General features: G+C 36.9%; 3 non-coding genes across 3 annotated transcripts; all 3 read right to left on the reverse strand.

Moving 5' to 3' along the window:
- Positions 1–6,840: 6,840 nt before the first annotated feature.
- Positions 6,841–6,946, reverse strand: LOC140885673 (small nucleolar RNA R71). The gene has a single exon (XR_012151092.1). It is a non-coding gene; the product is annotated as a small nucleolar RNA R71 (small nucleolar RNA).
- Positions 6,947–12,000: 5,054 nt separating this feature from the next.
- Positions 12,001–12,106, reverse strand: LOC140885701 (small nucleolar RNA R71). Its single transcript, XR_012151120.1, has one exon. It is a non-coding gene; the product is annotated as a small nucleolar RNA R71 (small nucleolar RNA).
- A 5,085-nt stretch (positions 12,107–17,191) lies between these two features.
- On the reverse strand, positions 17,192–17,297 carry LOC140885875 (small nucleolar RNA R71). Its single transcript, XR_012151288.1, has one exon. It is a non-coding gene; the product is annotated as a small nucleolar RNA R71 (small nucleolar RNA).
- Positions 17,298–17,553: the final 256 nt, after the last annotated feature.

A 17,553-nucleotide genomic window follows, 5' to 3' on the forward strand; every position in this document is an offset into this window, starting at 1 on the left:
CCTACTATTTTGCTTCTTCAAATGGCCGCTCGATCGGTTGAACATTGCAGATCGAGCGGTCCACTTTTTCTTCAAAACTTCTCAGCATTTCCTTTTGCTCCATAGTTCATTCATACGTCCTCCAAAACGCACAACCTACACACAAAACCGGGAAATAAATCATGTAGACACACAAAATGCAATACGAACAAAATACGTAATTAAAACACATAAACGAATGCAAAACAACAACTAAATAACATTAAAATAAACAACACAAACATGACTATCAAATACCCTCACACTTAATCCTTGAGCAAGTATGCAAAAACAAAATGAAAACACAACAAAAACATAAGCAAGGATGAATCATGCACAACATAGCCTCAGAGAAGTTATCCCACAAAAAACAAGTTCACAACTACTCTCGATCATCAATGATACAACTTCAGCCGAATGAGAACGTGCGTGTGTGACATGTTACCCCAGCTACATGCAACTTCAAAAGACAAAGCTTCAAAACTATTCGCCGACCTAAGACAATTTAGTGCAAGTTTCATTGTGACGCCTAAAATTTCTTAATTTAATTTTCATGCCTAAATTAGTCTTTAATATTTATTATTTTAATTATTTTAATTATTTTAATTTTCTATGATTATTTGGCTAAATATTATATTCTTCCGCGCATTAGAATTTATTATTTTTAACTTTTTGCGAAAAGTATCATGTTAATTCCCGGAACTAGTAAAATCAAATTTAATATTTTAAATTAGAATTTTAAGCTTATATTTTTATTTAGAGGGTGTTTGGCTAAACTTATTAAAAAGAGCTTATAAGCTCTTAGAGCTTAAAAGCTGTTTTACGAGCTTATAAGTTGTTAGAGCTTATTTTAAAAATAAGCTGTTAAAGTGTTTGGATAAACTTATTTTAAATAACTTAAAGATATTGATATGTTTGGTATTATAAGATCTTTTATTGTCAAAATTACCAAAAAGGGTATAATTCTATGAAAATAATATTTTGAGTTATACACATACGAAAATAGTTTTAGAATAAACCTATATTAAAAAATAAAATTGTTTTAATATTTTATTTTTAGAAAAATTTATGTGATTTGTAATTTTTTTTAAATAATATTTAATATTTAATAAGTGGAGGATAAGATAGAGATTTATTAAAATATTCAATGATATTTTAGAGATATGGAATATTAAAATAAGATCTTTTTAAAAAAGTACATCTCCCTTTACTTTTTTAAAAACAGCTTATTTTGACAGCTTATAAGCTGTTTTTTTAAAAAAATTACCAAACACATTTTCAAAGCTTAAAAGCTCTAAAACAGCTTATAAGCTGTTTGAAAGAGCTTTTAAGCTCTGCCAAATACCCTCTTAGTACGATTTAAATTGTAATCCTAATTTTTTTATTGGTTTGACATTTTTTTTAGTGTATAGCACTTTTCCCTTAAATTTCTTAACACTTCCATTTTTTCTAGGGTTACCTAATCTAGCACAAGGTTCAATCCTAGCCACACATTCACACACACAAAAAACTCACACAACTCATGCACACAAACACACACAACAGCCGAGAACGCCCTGTTCTGTCCCAAGGAAGCATCGGCTTCACTCTCCATTTTCTCTTAGCATCTCCATCTTCAATTCTTCTCCAGTGGATCGATCCTAGGCTAGCTGGTCGAGGTTTGGAGCTCGTTCCCAGCTCGATTCCAGCTCAATCGAGCAACGCCATTCCTCAGCTTGTTCGGCCGCAAGCTTCCCCATATTCTTTTTATTTCTTGTTCTTCGAATTCCTTAGCTAGGAAAGGATATGCTTCTTCTTTTCCCCTTGTAGATTAGTATATATATTGTGTGTATTGTACTCTCTGGAAATATTTTTTTTTTGAAATGCACTTACATGAACTGCCCTGTTTCGGTCATTGCACTTGCACAGAATTGATTTCTTCTCGTTAGTTTTGCTGGAAAAATTACATCGTTTGATGAGTTTTGGAATGGTTGTGAACTGGTAATATGATTATGTTTATGCCTTGAGTTTTCGATAATTTCCATAAATTATGTTCTTACGATGCCAAAATTTCCAGAAAATTTGTCAATCATGTAAATGCTTGGTTCGGTCGGTTGTGTTTGGTGATGAGTTGGATGGTGATTTAGGACTACCATGGTTGTTATGTAGTTCACATGGTAGCTTCTAAGAAGGTTCGAAGTCGACTTGTAGGTTGGATGGGAGGGAGTTTCGAATGCGAGGGTAAGGATGGGCTCGGCTTTGAGGTCGGCTAGGGGCTACTGTAGTTGCTGAGTTTAGGAGGTTTGTGGGGTTAGATTGATGGTGATAGTGAGTCTAATGCAATGGTTGTGGTCCTAGTTCACTAGCTTGGGAGATGGGAGTCACTTAGCTAAGAATTTCAATGGATGTATAGCTAGGACATGAGCAGAATTTTTGGGCTTTGGGCAGGCTGTCCAGAAGCTGTTCGAGACAGGGTTTCAAACTCGGGTTTTGGGTAAGGGCTCGGGTTTGAAAATGGTCTAGGATGTTGGGAATACGTCGGTTCAAGCGAGAATCAATTTGGATAAGTTTCGGTCGGGTTCTAGAGTTTTGTTTGGCTAGGTACAGAATTTTTGAAACCAATAGGGCTGCTGCCCGGAATTTAAATTTTGTAAAATGATAGCTTAGGAAATAAATCCCAAGGATGATTTCCCTACTTATTTCTAAGTGACGAGGAGTCGTGGTTTCAAGCAAAATCCTTTTTGGGTAAGAATCAAGCGAGTTAAACATTTTACGGGCGAAACCCTCCGAGGAGTCCTAAGTGCAAATTTTGAGTTAAAATCTCCACCTTTTGGTTTGTTCCCTAAATCATCATCCCGATCACCCTTGTGTGAGTCATATGCATGATTATCGTTTAATATTTACATAACATCATTTCTACATTTACGACATATTTTCTTTATGCATGCTAAGTCCCATATTCATGAATGAAAGAAAATTATCTTTTTCGAACGAAGTGAATTGGTTGTGACTATATTTATTTACGTGTATGTGTGGGGTTGGGAGACGTTGATAAGTGCATTTTATGCACTTAATTTATATATAATTTGACTTGGATTTTGTTATGTATGGAGTGGATTTTATGCGTGTTAGTTGTTATTTTTGTGAGATGCAAGGAATGACGCAAAAGTAGAGAGAAGAAGCGGAAAGCCGAATTACAGGACAGCAAACTTCAGAAAATTATTGGGAATGTTATAAACCTTCAAATTCGATCTCCACCGTTCAAATTGAAGATTAGGATGTTTTAAAGTTGCTGTCAAAATTTCAGCTTGTTCCGACGGCTAGAACTCAAATTATGATTTTTTCAAGAATGCTGCGCGAGTTGGATGCGTTGTAGCGCACCCGCGCCCGGAACCGGCGCTCCCGCGCCCTGTAACTTTTATTTTGAGACAATTATTGGTGATCAGTGCACCCGCGCCCTGGAACCCAAAAACGCGGCGCACCTGCGCCCGAGGGTGGCGCACCCACGCCTGACGTGTCTTATTTTTGGAAACTTTTAGTCTCAAACTTTAAAAGGACTATTTGGCATATATCAGAGGAGAATCGAGGGTTTTCATCAGTTTTTGAAGGCTAGAGACGGCTAGAGACCAAGGAAAAGGGAGAAGAAGTATTCTTGGCACGAAGACGGACGAAGCGACTACCGGAGACGGAGAAGCATCATCTACCTTCGTTTTTATTTCATTCTTTCTCATAATTTTTGAATGATGTTCAAGAACATGCTTTGTTTGATTTTTATTTTCATTATGAACTAATTCCATTGTCTAGAGGGACGACGTAGCTTGACTTGAAACCATGTTTTTGATATTTTGATTGATATATTAGAATTATTCATTCGGTTTATTTGTGTTTTCCTGATTTGATTGCGTTCAATTTACTGGTCATAGATTGAATGATATTTTATTTAGAATCTATCACTCGAGAGAGGAGATTTTGAATACGACATAGGAAAATACATATTTGGTGTTCATATTGTTCGAAAGACATATAACTCCATAGAAGTCATTAGAAGAATTCTTGTGTTATTTACCGGATTTAATATTTAAACTTATATAGACATATTGAGTTTGCTATTGAATACGAATTTCTTCTTGACACTCGAGAGAGGTAGTAGAAAATAATAGGAATTCTTGGCTAATAAACTAGAAGAAATTATAATTGAACAATCATTATAAATAAATTGTGGTGGACAGTCAAGTGAAGTCGAACCTCTAGCATTCATCGCTTATTGATTTTTTCTCTCGTGAACTCGTGGTTATTTAGTTTTGTTTCTTGAAAATTTTAGTTTTATAAAATCAAACCATTTTCGTAGCTCTACATAGGATTAGGATTTGATTAGTCGCAAATATTTATTATAATATTATTTATTCATTCTCTGTGGGATCGACTTGGACTTAATTCCTATATTATAACTTGACATCGTGCGCTGCGAGCGAAAAACACGTAACAAGTTTTTGGCGCCGTTGCCGGGGATTGAATTTTATTTGATTTATATTAAATTGTGCTAATTAGTCTTAATTTTGATTTAGAGCATTTTATTTTATTTTGTTGGTTCTAATTTAAAAATTTTTCCTGTCTATGCAGTTTATGCGAAAAAGCCAAAGTTACGACTCACTGCTCTTTGATCCGAAAATCGAGAAAACTGCTAAAGCTTTGCGAAAAGCTAGAAGAGAAGAGTTGCAACAAATGGCTGAAGAAAGAGAAAGAGAACGTGTTGTCAATAATGCTCCGATGCCTATCAGAGATCATGTAACGCCCCGTTTTTATCTTAATTGATGTTATTTGAGATAAACAGTGATTTCAGAATTCAAGAGCTGACTTTTTAGAGAACAGGGTCTAATTTGTAGTTTTTGGAATTTTCAGGGACTGAAATGCAAATATGGGATTTGTTATATTATTAGACTTTGACTAAGTCTTTCCCTTCACTCCTTCATCCCCTCCAACCGTGTTCCATCCATTGAAGGCGAGAAAGCTTTCCCCCAAGCTTTGTGATTTCGATTCTAGCTCAATCTGTCCGATAGAATTGATTTCTGACTTGATATCTACGATCACAACGACGAGTGCTCCGTTTGGAAGTAAGTTTATCTTAATTCTGAGAAGTTTGAATTTATCGATGTTGTCAGAATTTGTTTATATTCGGAGAGGATGATTATGAGTTAGCAGTGATCGTATATCTAAGACGGTTCGAAGATCTAACGATGATCGGAATTGTTATGATTTTTCTTGTCATTTTCGAAAATCTTGATTTTGAGATGTGTTGATATTGTGTTGGGTTTGATGTTTGAGGATTGGAATGAGTTTGTTGAGTTGTTGTTTTGCTGTCTGCATTTTCGGTTTGGTCAGTTTACAGCCGTTATGCCGTCAGTTTGAGTTTTGGATATCGTTTCGATGTTTTGAGTTATACCGAGCTTAGTATGAGTTTTGATATCGATTTTGATCACTATGACTTCTTCTGATAGATTGAATTGAAGTTCTTGGAGATTGTGAGCCTTGCAGTCTTGATCAGTTTGGAAGAGTTGAGCCGGTATAATATTGATGTCCTTCTTTATCGATTGATTTAACTTGACTTGGATATTGATTGAGGAATTGATGTTTTCAGATTGAAGTTTTGGAACGACAAAGAAGAGGTATAAGATGACTTTGGAATGGAGTAGGACGATTAACTCGAATCCGGATTGATTCGAGTGTCCTAGAAGAAATCACATATTGCATGTCTTGAATTCTTATTTGATTATATGATTGAATTTATATTGAGTGCATGAGATTACATATGCATTCATATTGAGCCTTGATTTATTCAGATTGAATTAGACAATCTAGGGATTGTAGTCGAGTAGCTTGGTAGGCGATTTACTACCTTGTCGAGTAGCTCACTATAATGCTCTTGACTCTAGAGGATTAAAGCATGCCACGTCCACCTCGAGAGGGAAGTCGGTGTGATTGTAGGATGTTTTAACCTTGGGATCCCAAACCAAAGAAAGAAATAAGAATTCCAATTGATTATCTGAGTCTGATAATCCAGAAGTTTTTAAGACATGCATATCATTTTAATTCAGTACTTGAATGGATTAATTGATAATATGAGGAATGAATTCATAGTATGATTTGATAGGTTTATTTGATTTCATGTTAGTCTCTTTTACTGGGAATATCATATTATCTCGCTCGATCGAAAGACTCTTACCGATCGAGCGAGCACCTTTCAGCGAGGCAGAGTCTGGGACATTTTGTGCCCGCTCGATCGGTAAGATTTTACCGATCGAGCGGGGGTCCTGAATTTTGGGCAGAGAGTTGGATTGTTTTGGCCCTCTCGATCGGTAAGATTTTACCGATCGAGCGAGCACCCCTTTTAATAATAATAAAAAAAAACATTGTTATGCCTTAATCCTTTTAATTAGATTGTCTTGATCTATTGCCTTATCTTAAGAATAGAAGATTAGAATCTAGGTCTCACAGATCACTTTCGACCGGTGATCAATAATCATTATTCTGGGATAGCTCGGCAGAACATCACGGCAAATAATTTTGAGTTGAAGCCAGCTCTGATTAATATGTTGCAGCAGAATCAGTTCAGGGGTGCAGCTACTGAAGATCCAAATCTGCATCTGCGTACTTTTCTGGAGATTGCTGACATAGTGAAGATTCATGGTCTTACTGAGGACACCATCAGACTACGATTGTTCCCGTTCTCTCTTAGGGACAATGCTCGTAGTTGGTTGCAGTCACTACCTCTTGGGAGTATCACTACATGGGAAGACATGGAATCCAAATTTCTGGCTAAGTACTTTCCTCCTGCCAAGTCTGCCCAGCTGAAAATTGAGATCACTACTTTCAAACAGCAAGATTATGAGTTACTGTATGAAGCTTGGGAGCGGTACAAGGAATTGCTTAGGAAATGCCTGAACCATAATTTTCCGGACTGGGAACAGATTGAGTTATTCTACAATGGTTTGAATGGCCCAACGAGGATTTCTGTGGATGCTGCAGCTGGAGGTTCAATATTTTCTAAATTTCCTGAACAGGCTTATGAGATGCTTGAGCAAATGACTGTTAACAGTTATCAGTGGCCGAGTGAGAGATCTGCGATAAGGAATCCTGCTCGAATTCAAGAGGTTGATGCGTTCACTGCTTTGAATGCTCAGATGACTACTATTTCTACACAGTTGGCTGCACTGACCAAAGGCAATCAAGTTTCTATTAAGACAGCATCGCTGGCGACTGCCGTAAATTCTGCTGATGGATTTGAGAGTGTGGAGCAAGCTCAATATGTGAACAACAGAAATTACAACAACTATCGAGGTAATTCTGTACCCAATCAATATCATCCTAGTTTGCGTAATCATGAGAATTTTTCATATGCAAATAATAATAATGTGTTGAATCCTCCTCCGGGATACAATACAAATAAGGGTGAGGGTAAGCCTCCTTTGGAGGATGTTGATGGTGAGGATTGAGACTCGCCTTGACAGCTTAGAGACGCATGTGGCCAACATGGGTGCTGTATTGCAATCCATGGAGACTAGCATTGGGCAGTTAGCGAATGCACTGAAAGATAATAACAGAGGCCAATTCCCAAGTAATACTGAGGTGAATCCCAAGGAGCATTGTAATGCTATCACGTTGAGGAGTGGGAAGCAGGTGGATAATGAAGAGGGCAAATCTGAGAGCAAGGCGTATGAAAAAGTTTCAGTTGACGAGAAGAAGGTCGAGGAGAAAGAGTCTGAACCTGAGCAGAAAGCGATGTACAAACCTCCTCTTCCATACCCCCAAAGGTTCAAAAAGAAGGCAGTGGACGAGCAGTTCTCAAAATTCTTGGAGATTTTCAAGAAAAAACATATCAACATCCCTTTTGCTGATGTTTTGGCACAAATGCCAAATTATGCGAAGTTTATTAAAGAGGTGATGTCCAAGAAAAGGAGACTGCAAGAGAATGAGGTGGTGAGCTTAACTAAAGAATGTAGTGCTGTGCTTCAAAAGAAGATGCCACAAAAGCTGAAAGATCCACGGTGTTTTACTATTCCTTGCACTATTGGTTCTTTTTATTTTAATAATGCACTTTGCGATCTAGGAGCTAGCATTAATCTGATGCCTTTGTCGGTTTTCAGGAGCTTAGGACTTGGCGAGGTGAATCCCACAATGATCGCATTGCAGCTAGCTGATAGATCTATCACATATCCGCTTGGAATCATTGAAGATGTTTTGGTAAAAATAGATAAATTTATTTTTCCGACGAATTTTGTTGTGCTAGATATGGAGGAGGATGCAAATATGCCACTGATATTAGGGAGACCTTTCTTGGCCACTGCTGATGCCAAGATTGAGGTGAAGAATGGTGAGTTGTCGATGGGTGTGGACGGAGAAAAAGTTATTTTTAACATATTCAAGAAATCAAGTAATCCACTCATCTTGGAATTATGCATGATTGAGCGATTTGTGAAGCTGGATGACCATCCCAAACTTGTTCATGAGGTAGATTCAAAGAAGAATGATCGAAGGTGCCAAAGAAAAATAAGAAAACGAAGAAGAAATCAAAGTTTAAAAGGTTGTTGAATATATTTGGAGGGTGAAAGCGAAAGGGAAGACCCTCAACAAAGCGGAACCGGGCTAGAATTGGAATACAGTCGGGCTATGGACTATAAACTAAGCGCTTCTTGGGAGGCAACCCAAGCTAGTTTTTATGCGTTTTTTATTTTTTTTTAGTTGTTTTTGTTTTTATTTTTATCATGAGAAATCTAGACATTAATAATGATTTTTTGAATTGTGTAGGTGAAAAATTATGGAGCTGAAAGAGTTTAGGAGCCACCCCTGAGAAGAGTTTTGAGTGTGCCGAGTACTGACGCTTGGTGCCTAAGGTATGTATCTCTTGTTTTTAATGAATACTGTACATTGAGGACAATGCACAATTTAAGTTTGGGGGGATGTTTAAAATTTGTGAAAATTTGAAATTTTTTATGAGTTAGTTGGAGTTAAAGGCATGATGTTGTAATTGTGTTGGCCTATGATGAAAATAATTTTTTTTTTCGCTAAAAAAGTTCATGTTAGCTATATTTAATCTTGAGTTCTCACATTTATGCACGAATGCCATGATTTTCGATACTCCTAAGAATTAGAGAAAAATTATGTGGATTTGTAATGTGGATTAGAGGAATTGATTCTTAACTCTTGTGATTTTTGCTTGAAACTGAGATAGATTTTTATGAACACAGAAGTGATTTAGGCATTTTTTTTCGAATCTATGGAGCTTTTTTTTAGCCATTTTATATTCATAAAAAATCCAAAACAAATTGAGTAGCTAAAAAGTTCAAAGAAAAGTAATGGTGGAGAAAGTAAGGTGAGGGGAGGCCTTGAAAAAAAAATGGATTGAAATTCTAGTCCAAATACAAGGCATAAAAATGGAGATGTATGGAGTAGAAGAAAGCCAAGACTAATGTCTGGCAATGCAAATAAAAAAAATTTAGCTACTCATAATCCTGCGCAAATTGAAAATATTCAATTTCCTTTGCTTTGAATTCGGAGTCCTTGTTTACATTGATATACATATGGATGCTTATCTCCTGCCGATTATACTTGAGAATAATGTTAACCGAAAAAGTCCTGTTGATCTGTGTGAGTAAAAGTTGAACTTGGTTGAGTGTATTTTGAAACTTGAGGGCGGAGTTAATGATTTTATGAAGCTTACGGTTTGCATGATTTTACCGAAAGTTAGGTGGGTAGAGGAGATTGGCAAATCACACACACACGAGAACTCTTGAGAAAATTAGCCGACATGTGCATTGAATCTTGGAATGTATAAATTCGGAGGTCGACTTTATTGCTCATTATTATTTTTCTCGGGACTAGCAAAAGTCTACGTTTGGGGGAATTTGATAAGTGCATTTTATGCTCTTAATTTATATATGATTTGACTTGGCTTTTGTTATGTATGGAGTGAATTTTATGCGTGTTAGTTGTTGTTTTTGTGAGATGCAAGGAATGACGCAAAAGTAGAGAGAAGAAGCGGAAAGCCGAATTACGGGACAGCAAACTTCAAAAAATTACTGGGAATGTTACAGACATCCAAATCCGATCTCCACTGTTCAAATTGAAGTTTAGGATGTCTTAAAGTTTCTGTCAAAATTTCAGCTTGATCCGACGGCTAGAACTTTATTTTGATTTTTTCAAGAATGCTGTGCGAGTTGGATGCACTGAAGCGAACCCGTGCCCGAAACCGGCGCACCCGCACCCTGTAGCTTTTATTTTGAGAAAATTATCGGCGATCTGCGCCCCTGCACCCTAGGACAGCGCACCCGCGCCCTAGAACCCAAAAACGCGGCGCACATGCGCCCGAGGGTGGTGCACCCGTGCCTGACGTGTCTTATTTTCGGAAACTTTTAGTCTCAAACTTTAAAAGGACTATTTGGCATATATCAGAGGAGAATCGAGGGTTTTCATCAGTTTTTGAAGGCTAGAGACGGCTAGAGACCAAGGAAAATGGAGAAGAAGCATTCTTGGCACGAAGACGGACAAAGCGACTACCGGAGACAGAGAAGCATCATCTACCTTCGTTTTTATTTCATTTTTTCTCCTAATTTTTGAATGATGTTCAAGAACATGATTTGTTTGATTATTATTTTCATTATGAACTAATTCCATTGTCTAGAGGGACGACGTAGCTTGACTTGAAACCATGTTTTTGATATTTTGATTGATATATTAGAATTATTCATTCGGTTTATTTGTGTTTTCCTGAATTGATTGCGTTCAATTTACTGGCCATAGATTGAATGATATTATATTTAAAATCTATCACTCGAGAGAGGAGATTTTGAATACGACATAGGAAAATACATATTTGGTGTTTATATTGTTCTAAAGACATATAACTCCATAGAAGTCATTAGAAGAATTCTTGTGTTATTTACCAGATTTAATAGTTGAACTTAGATAGACATATTGAGTTTGCTATTGAATACGAATTTCTTCTTGACACTCGAGAGAGGTAGTAGAAAATAATAGGAATTCTTGGCTAATAAACTAGAAAAAATTATAATTGAACAATAATTAGAAATAAATTGTGGTGGACAGTCAAGTGAAGTCGAACCTCTAGCATTCATCGCTTATTGATTTTTTCTCTCGTGAACTCGTGGTTATTTAGTTTTGTTTCTTGAAAATTTTAGTTTCATAAAATCAAACCATTTTCGTAGCTCTACATAGGATTAGGATTTGATTAGTCGCAAATATTTATTATAATATAATTTATTCATTCTTCGTGGGATCGACTTGGACTTAATTCCTATATTATAACTTGACATCGTACGCTTGCAAGCAAAAAACGCGCAACAAGTTTTTGGCGCCGTTGCCGGGGATTGAATTTTTTTTGATTTATATTAAATTGTGCTAATTATTCTTAATTTTGATTTAGAGAATTTTATTTTATTTTGTTGGTTCTAATTTAGAAAATTTTCCTGTCTATGCAGTTTATGCAAAAAAGCCAAAGTTACGACTCACTACTCTTTGATCCGGAAATCGAGAAAACTACTAAAGCTTTGCGAAAATCTAGAAGAGAAGAGTTGCAACAAATGGCTGAAGAAAGAGAAAGAAAACGAGTTGTCAATAATGCTCCGGTGCCAATCAGAGATCACTTTCGATCGATGATCAATAATCATTATTCTGGGATAGCTCGGTAGAACATCACGGCAAATAATTTCGAGTTGAAGCCAGATCTGATTAATATGGTGCAGCATAATCAGTTCAGGGGTGCAGCTACTGAAGATCCAAATCTGCATCTGCGTACTTTTCTGGAGATTGCTGACACAATGAAGATTCATGGTCTTACTGAGGACACCATCAAACTACGATTGTTCCCGTTCTCTCTTAGGTACAATGCTCGTAGTTGGTTGCAGTCACTACCTCTTGGGAGTATCACTACATGGGAAGACATGGAATCCAAATTTCTGGCTAAGTACTTTCCTCATGCCAAGTCTGCCCAGCTGAAAATTGAGATCACTACTTTCAAACAGCAAGATTATGAGTTACTGTATGAAGCTTGGGAGCGGTACAAGGAATTGCTTAGGAAATTCCTGAACCATAATTTTTCGGACTGGGAACAGATTGAGTTATTCTAAAATGGTTTGAATGGCCCAACGAGGATTTCTGTGGATGCTGCAGCTGGAGGTTCAATATTTTTTAAATTTCCTAAACAGGCTTATGAGATGCTTGAGCAAATGACTGTTAACAGTTATCAGTGGCCGAGTGAGAGATCTGCGATAAGGAAGCCTGCTCGAATTCATGAGGTTGATGCGTTCACTGCTTTGAATGCTCAGATGACTACTATTTCTATACAATTGGCTGCACTGACCAAAGACAATCAAGTTTCTATTAAGACAGCATCACTGGCGACTGCCGTAAATTCTGCTGATGGATTTGAGAGTGTGGAGCAAGCTCAATATGTGAACAACATAAATTACAACAACTATCGAGGTAATCTTGTACCCAATCAATATCATCCTAGTTTGCGTAATCATGAGAATTTTTCATATGCAAATAATAATAATGTGTTGAATCCTCCTCCGGGATACAATACAAATAAGGGTGAGGGTAAGCCTCCTTTGGAGGATGTTGTTAATGATTTTGTGCAGGAATCGAGCAAGAGGATGGTGAGGACTGAGACTCTCCTTGACAGCTTAGAGACGCATGTGGCCAACATGGGGTCTGTATTGCAATCCATGGAGACTAGCATTGGGCAGTTGGCAAACGCACTGAAAGATAATAACAGAGGCCAATTCCCAAGTAATACTGAGGTGAATCCCAAGGAGCATTGTAATGCTATCACATTGAGGAGTGGGAAGCAGGTGGATAATGAAGAGGGCAAATCTGAGAGCAAGGCGTCCGAAAAAGTTGCAGTTGACGAGAAGAAGGTCGAGGAGAAAGAGTCCGAACCTGAGTAGAAATCGATGTACAAACCTCCTCTTCTATACCCCCAAAGGTTCAAAAAGAAGGCAGTGGACGAGCAGTTCTCAAAATTCTTAGAGATTTTCAAGAAAATACATATCAACATCCCTTTTGCTGATGCTTTGGCACAAATGCCAAATTATGCGAAGTTTATTAAAGAGGTGATGTCCAAGAAAAGTAGACTACAAGAGAATGAGGTGGTGAGCTTAACTAAAGAATGTAGTGTTGTGCTTCAAATGAAGATGCCACAAAAACTGAAAGATCCAGGGAGTTTTACTATTCCTTGCACTATTGGTTCTTCTTATTTTAATAATTTACTTTGCGATCTAGGAGCTAGCATTAATCTGATGCCTTTTTCTATTTTCAGGAGCTTAGGACTTGGCGAGGTGAAGCCCACAATGATCTCATTGCAGCTAGCTGATAGATCTATCACATATCCGCTTGGAATCATTAAAGATGTTTTGGTAAAAATAGATAAATTTATTTTTCCGACGGATTTTGTTGTGCTAGATATGGAGGAGGATGCAAATATGCCACTGATATTGGGGAGACATTTCTTGGCCACTGCTGATGCCAAGATTGAGGTGAAGAATGGTGAGTTGTCGATGGGTGTGGAAGGAGAAAGAGTTATTTTTAACATATTCAAGAAATCAAGTAATCCACTCATCGAAGAATTATGCATGATTGAGCGAGTTGTGAAACTGGATGGCCATCCCAAACTTTTTAATGAGGTATATTCAAAGAAGAATGATCCAAAGGTGCCAAAGAAAAAGAAGAAAACGAAGAAGAAATCAAAGTTTAAAAAGGTTGTTGAATATATTTGGAGGGTGAAAGCGAAAGGGAAGACCCTCAAAAAAGCGGAACCGGGCTAGAATTGGAATACAATTGGGCTATGGACTATAAACTAAACGCTTCTTGGGAGGCAACCCAAGCTAGTTTTTATGCGTTTTTTATTTTCTTTTAGTTATTTTTGTTTTTATTTTTATCATGAGGAATCTAGACATTAATAATGATTTTTTGAATTGTGTAGGTGAAAAATTATGGAGCTGAAAGAGTTTAGGAGCCACCCCTGAGAAGAGTTTTGAGTGATTAAGATGGTGCCGAGTACTGACGCTTGGTGCCTAAGGTATGTGTTCCTTGTTTTTAATGAATACTGTACATTGAGGACAATGCACAATTTATGTTTGGGGGGATGTTTAAAATTTGTGAAAATTTGAAATTTTTTATGAGTTACTTGGAGTTAAAGGCATGATGTTGTAATTGTGATGGCCTATGATGAAAATAAATTTTTTTTCGCTAAAAAAGTTCATGTTAGCTATATTTAATCTTGAGTTCTCACATTTATGCACGAATGCCATGATTTTTGATACTCCTAAGAATTAGAGAAAAATTATATGGATTTGTGATGTGGATTAGAGGAATTGATTTTTAACTCTTATGAATTTTGCTTGAAACTGAGATAGATTTTTATGAACACAGAAGTGATTTAGGCATTTTTTTCGAATCTATTGAGCTTTTTTTAGCCATTTTATATTCATGAAAAATCAAAAACAAATTGAGTAGCTAAAAATTTCAAAGAAAAGTAATGGTGGAGAAAGTAAGGTGAGGGGAGGCCTTGAAATAAAAAATGGATTGAAATTCTAGTCCAAATACAAGGCAGAAAAATTGAGATGTATGGAGTAGAAGAAAGCCAAGACTAATGTCTGGCAATGCAAATAAAAAAATTTTAGCTACTCATAATCCTGCACAAATTGAAAATATTCAATTCCCTTTGCTTTGAATTCTGAGTCCTTGTTTACATTGATATACATATGGATTCTTATCTCCTGCCGATTATACTTGAGAATAATGTTAACCGAAAAAGTCCTGTTGATCTGTGTGAGTAAAAGTTGAACTTGGTTGAGAGTATTTTGAAACTTGAGGGCGGAGTTAATGATTTTATGAAGCTTACGGATTGCATGATTTTATCGAAAGTTAGGTGGGTAGAGGAGATTGGCAAATCAAACATACACGAGAACTCTTGAGAAAATTAGCCGACATGTGCATTGAATCTTGGAATGTATAAATTCGGAGGTCGACTATATTGCTCATTATTATTTTGCTCGGGACTAGCAAAAGTCTAAGTTTGGGGGAATTTGATAAGTGCATTTTATGCACTTAATTTATATATGATTTGACTTGGCTTTTATTATGTATGGAGTGGATTTTATGCGTGTTAGTTGTTGTTTTTGTGAGATGCAAGGAATGATGCAAAAGTAGAGAGAAGAAGCAGAAAGCCGAATTACGGGACAGCAAACTTCAGAAAATTACTGGGAATGTTACATACATCCAAATCCAATCTCCATCGTTCAAACTGAAGTTTAAGTTGCTGTCAAAATTTCAGCTTGATCCGACGGCTAGAACTCAATTTTGATTTTTTCTTAAATGCTGCGCGATTTGGATGCGCTGAAGCGCACCTGCGCCCGAAACCGGCGCACCCGCGCCCTGTAGCTTTTATTTTGAGAAAATTATCGGCGATCAGCGCCCCTGCACCCTAGGATAGCGCACCCGCGCCCTGGAACCCAAAAACGTGGTGCACCTACGCCCGAGGGTGGCGCACCCGCGCCTGACGTATCTTATTTTCGAAAACTTTTAGTCTCAAACTTTAAAAAGACTATTTGGAATATATCAGAGGAGAATCGAGGGTTTTCATCAGTTTTTGAAGGCTAGAGACGGCTAGAGACCAAGGAAAAGGGTGAAGAAGCATTCTTGGCACGAAGACGGACGAAGCGACTACCGAAGATGGAGAAACATCATCTACCTTTGTTTTTATTTCATTCTTTCTCCTAATTTTTGAATGATGTTCAAGAACATGATTTTTTTGATTTTTATTTTCATTATGAACTAATTCCATTGTCTAGAGGGACGACGTAGCTTGACTTGAAACCATGTTTTTTATATTTTGATTGATATATTAGAATTATTCATTCGGTTTATTTGTGTTTTCCTGAATTGATTGCGTTCAATTTACTGGCCATAGATTGAATGATATTTTATTTAGAATCTATCACTCGAGAGAGGAGATTTTGAATACGACATAGGAAAATACATATTTGGTGTTTATATTGTTCGAAAGTCATATAACTCCATAGAAGTCATTAGAAAAATTCTTGTGTTATTTACCGGATTTAATAGTTGAACTTAGATAGACATATTGAGTTTGTTATTGAATACGAATTTCTTCTAGACACTCGAGAGAGGTAGTAAAAAATAATAGGAATTCTTGGATAATAAACTAGAAGAAATTATAATTGAACAATCATTAGAAATAAATTGTGGTGGACAGTCAAGTGAAGTCGAACCTCTAGCATTCATCGCTTATTGATTTTTTCTCTCGTGAACTCGTGGTTATTTAGTTTTGTTTCTTGAAAATTTTAGTTTTATAAAATCAAACCATTTTCGTAGCTCTACATAGGATTAGGATTTGATTAGTCGCAAATATTTATTATAATATCATTTATTCATTCTCCGTGGGATCGACTTGGACTTAATTCCTATATTATAACTTGACATCGTGCGCTTGCGAGCGAAAAACATGCAACAAGTTTTTGGCGCCGTTGCCCGGGATTGAATTTTATTTGATTTATATTAAATTGTGCTAATTAGTCTTAATTTTGATTTAGAGCATTTTATTTTATTTTGTTGGTTCTAATTTAAAAAATTTTCCTGTCTATGCAGTTTATGCGAAAAAGCCGAAGTTACGACTCACTGCTCTTTGATCCGGAAATCGAGAAAACTGCTAAAGCTTTGCGAAAAGCTAGAAGAGAAGAGTTGCAACAAATGGCTGAAGAAAGAGAAAGAGAACGAGTTATCAATAATGATCCGGTGCCTTTCAGAGATCACTTTCGACCGGTGATCAATAATCATTATTCTTGGATAGCTCGGCAGAACATCACGGAAAATAATTTTGAGTTGAAGCCAACTCTGATTAATATGGTGCAGCAGAATCAGTTCAGGGGTTCAGCTACTGAAGATCCAAATATGCATCTGCGTACTTTTTTGGAGATTGCTGACACAGTGAAGATTCATGGTCTTACTGAGGACACCATCAGACTACGATTGTTCCCGTTCTTTCTTAGGGACAATGCTCGTAGTTGGTTGCAGTCACTACCTCTTGGGAGTATCACTACATGGGAAGACATGGAATCCAAATTTCTGGCTAAGTACTTTCCTCCTGCCAAGTCTGCCCAGCTGAAAATTGAGATCAATACTTTCAAACAGCAAGATTATGAGTTACTGTTTGAAGCTTGGGAGCGGTACAAGGAATTGCTTAGGAAATTCCGGAACCATAATTTTCCGGACTGGGAACAGATTGAGTTATTCTACAATGGTTTGAATGGCCCAACGAGGATTTCTGTGGATGCTGCAGCTGGAGGTTCAATATTTTCTAAATTTCCTGAACAGGCTTATGAGATGCTTGAGCAAATGACTGTTAACAGTTATCAGTGGCCGAGTGAGAGATCTGCGATAAGGAAGCCTGCTGGAATTCATGAGGTTGATGCGTTCAATGCTTTGACTGCTCAGATGGCTATTATTTCTACACAGTTGGCT

This window comes from Henckelia pumila, chromosome 2 (genome assembly GCF_033568475.1).
Source record: "Henckelia pumila isolate YLH828 chromosome 2, ASM3356847v2, whole genome shotgun sequence".
Lineage (NCBI taxonomy): Eukaryota > Viridiplantae > Streptophyta > Magnoliopsida > Lamiales > Gesneriaceae > Henckelia > Henckelia pumila.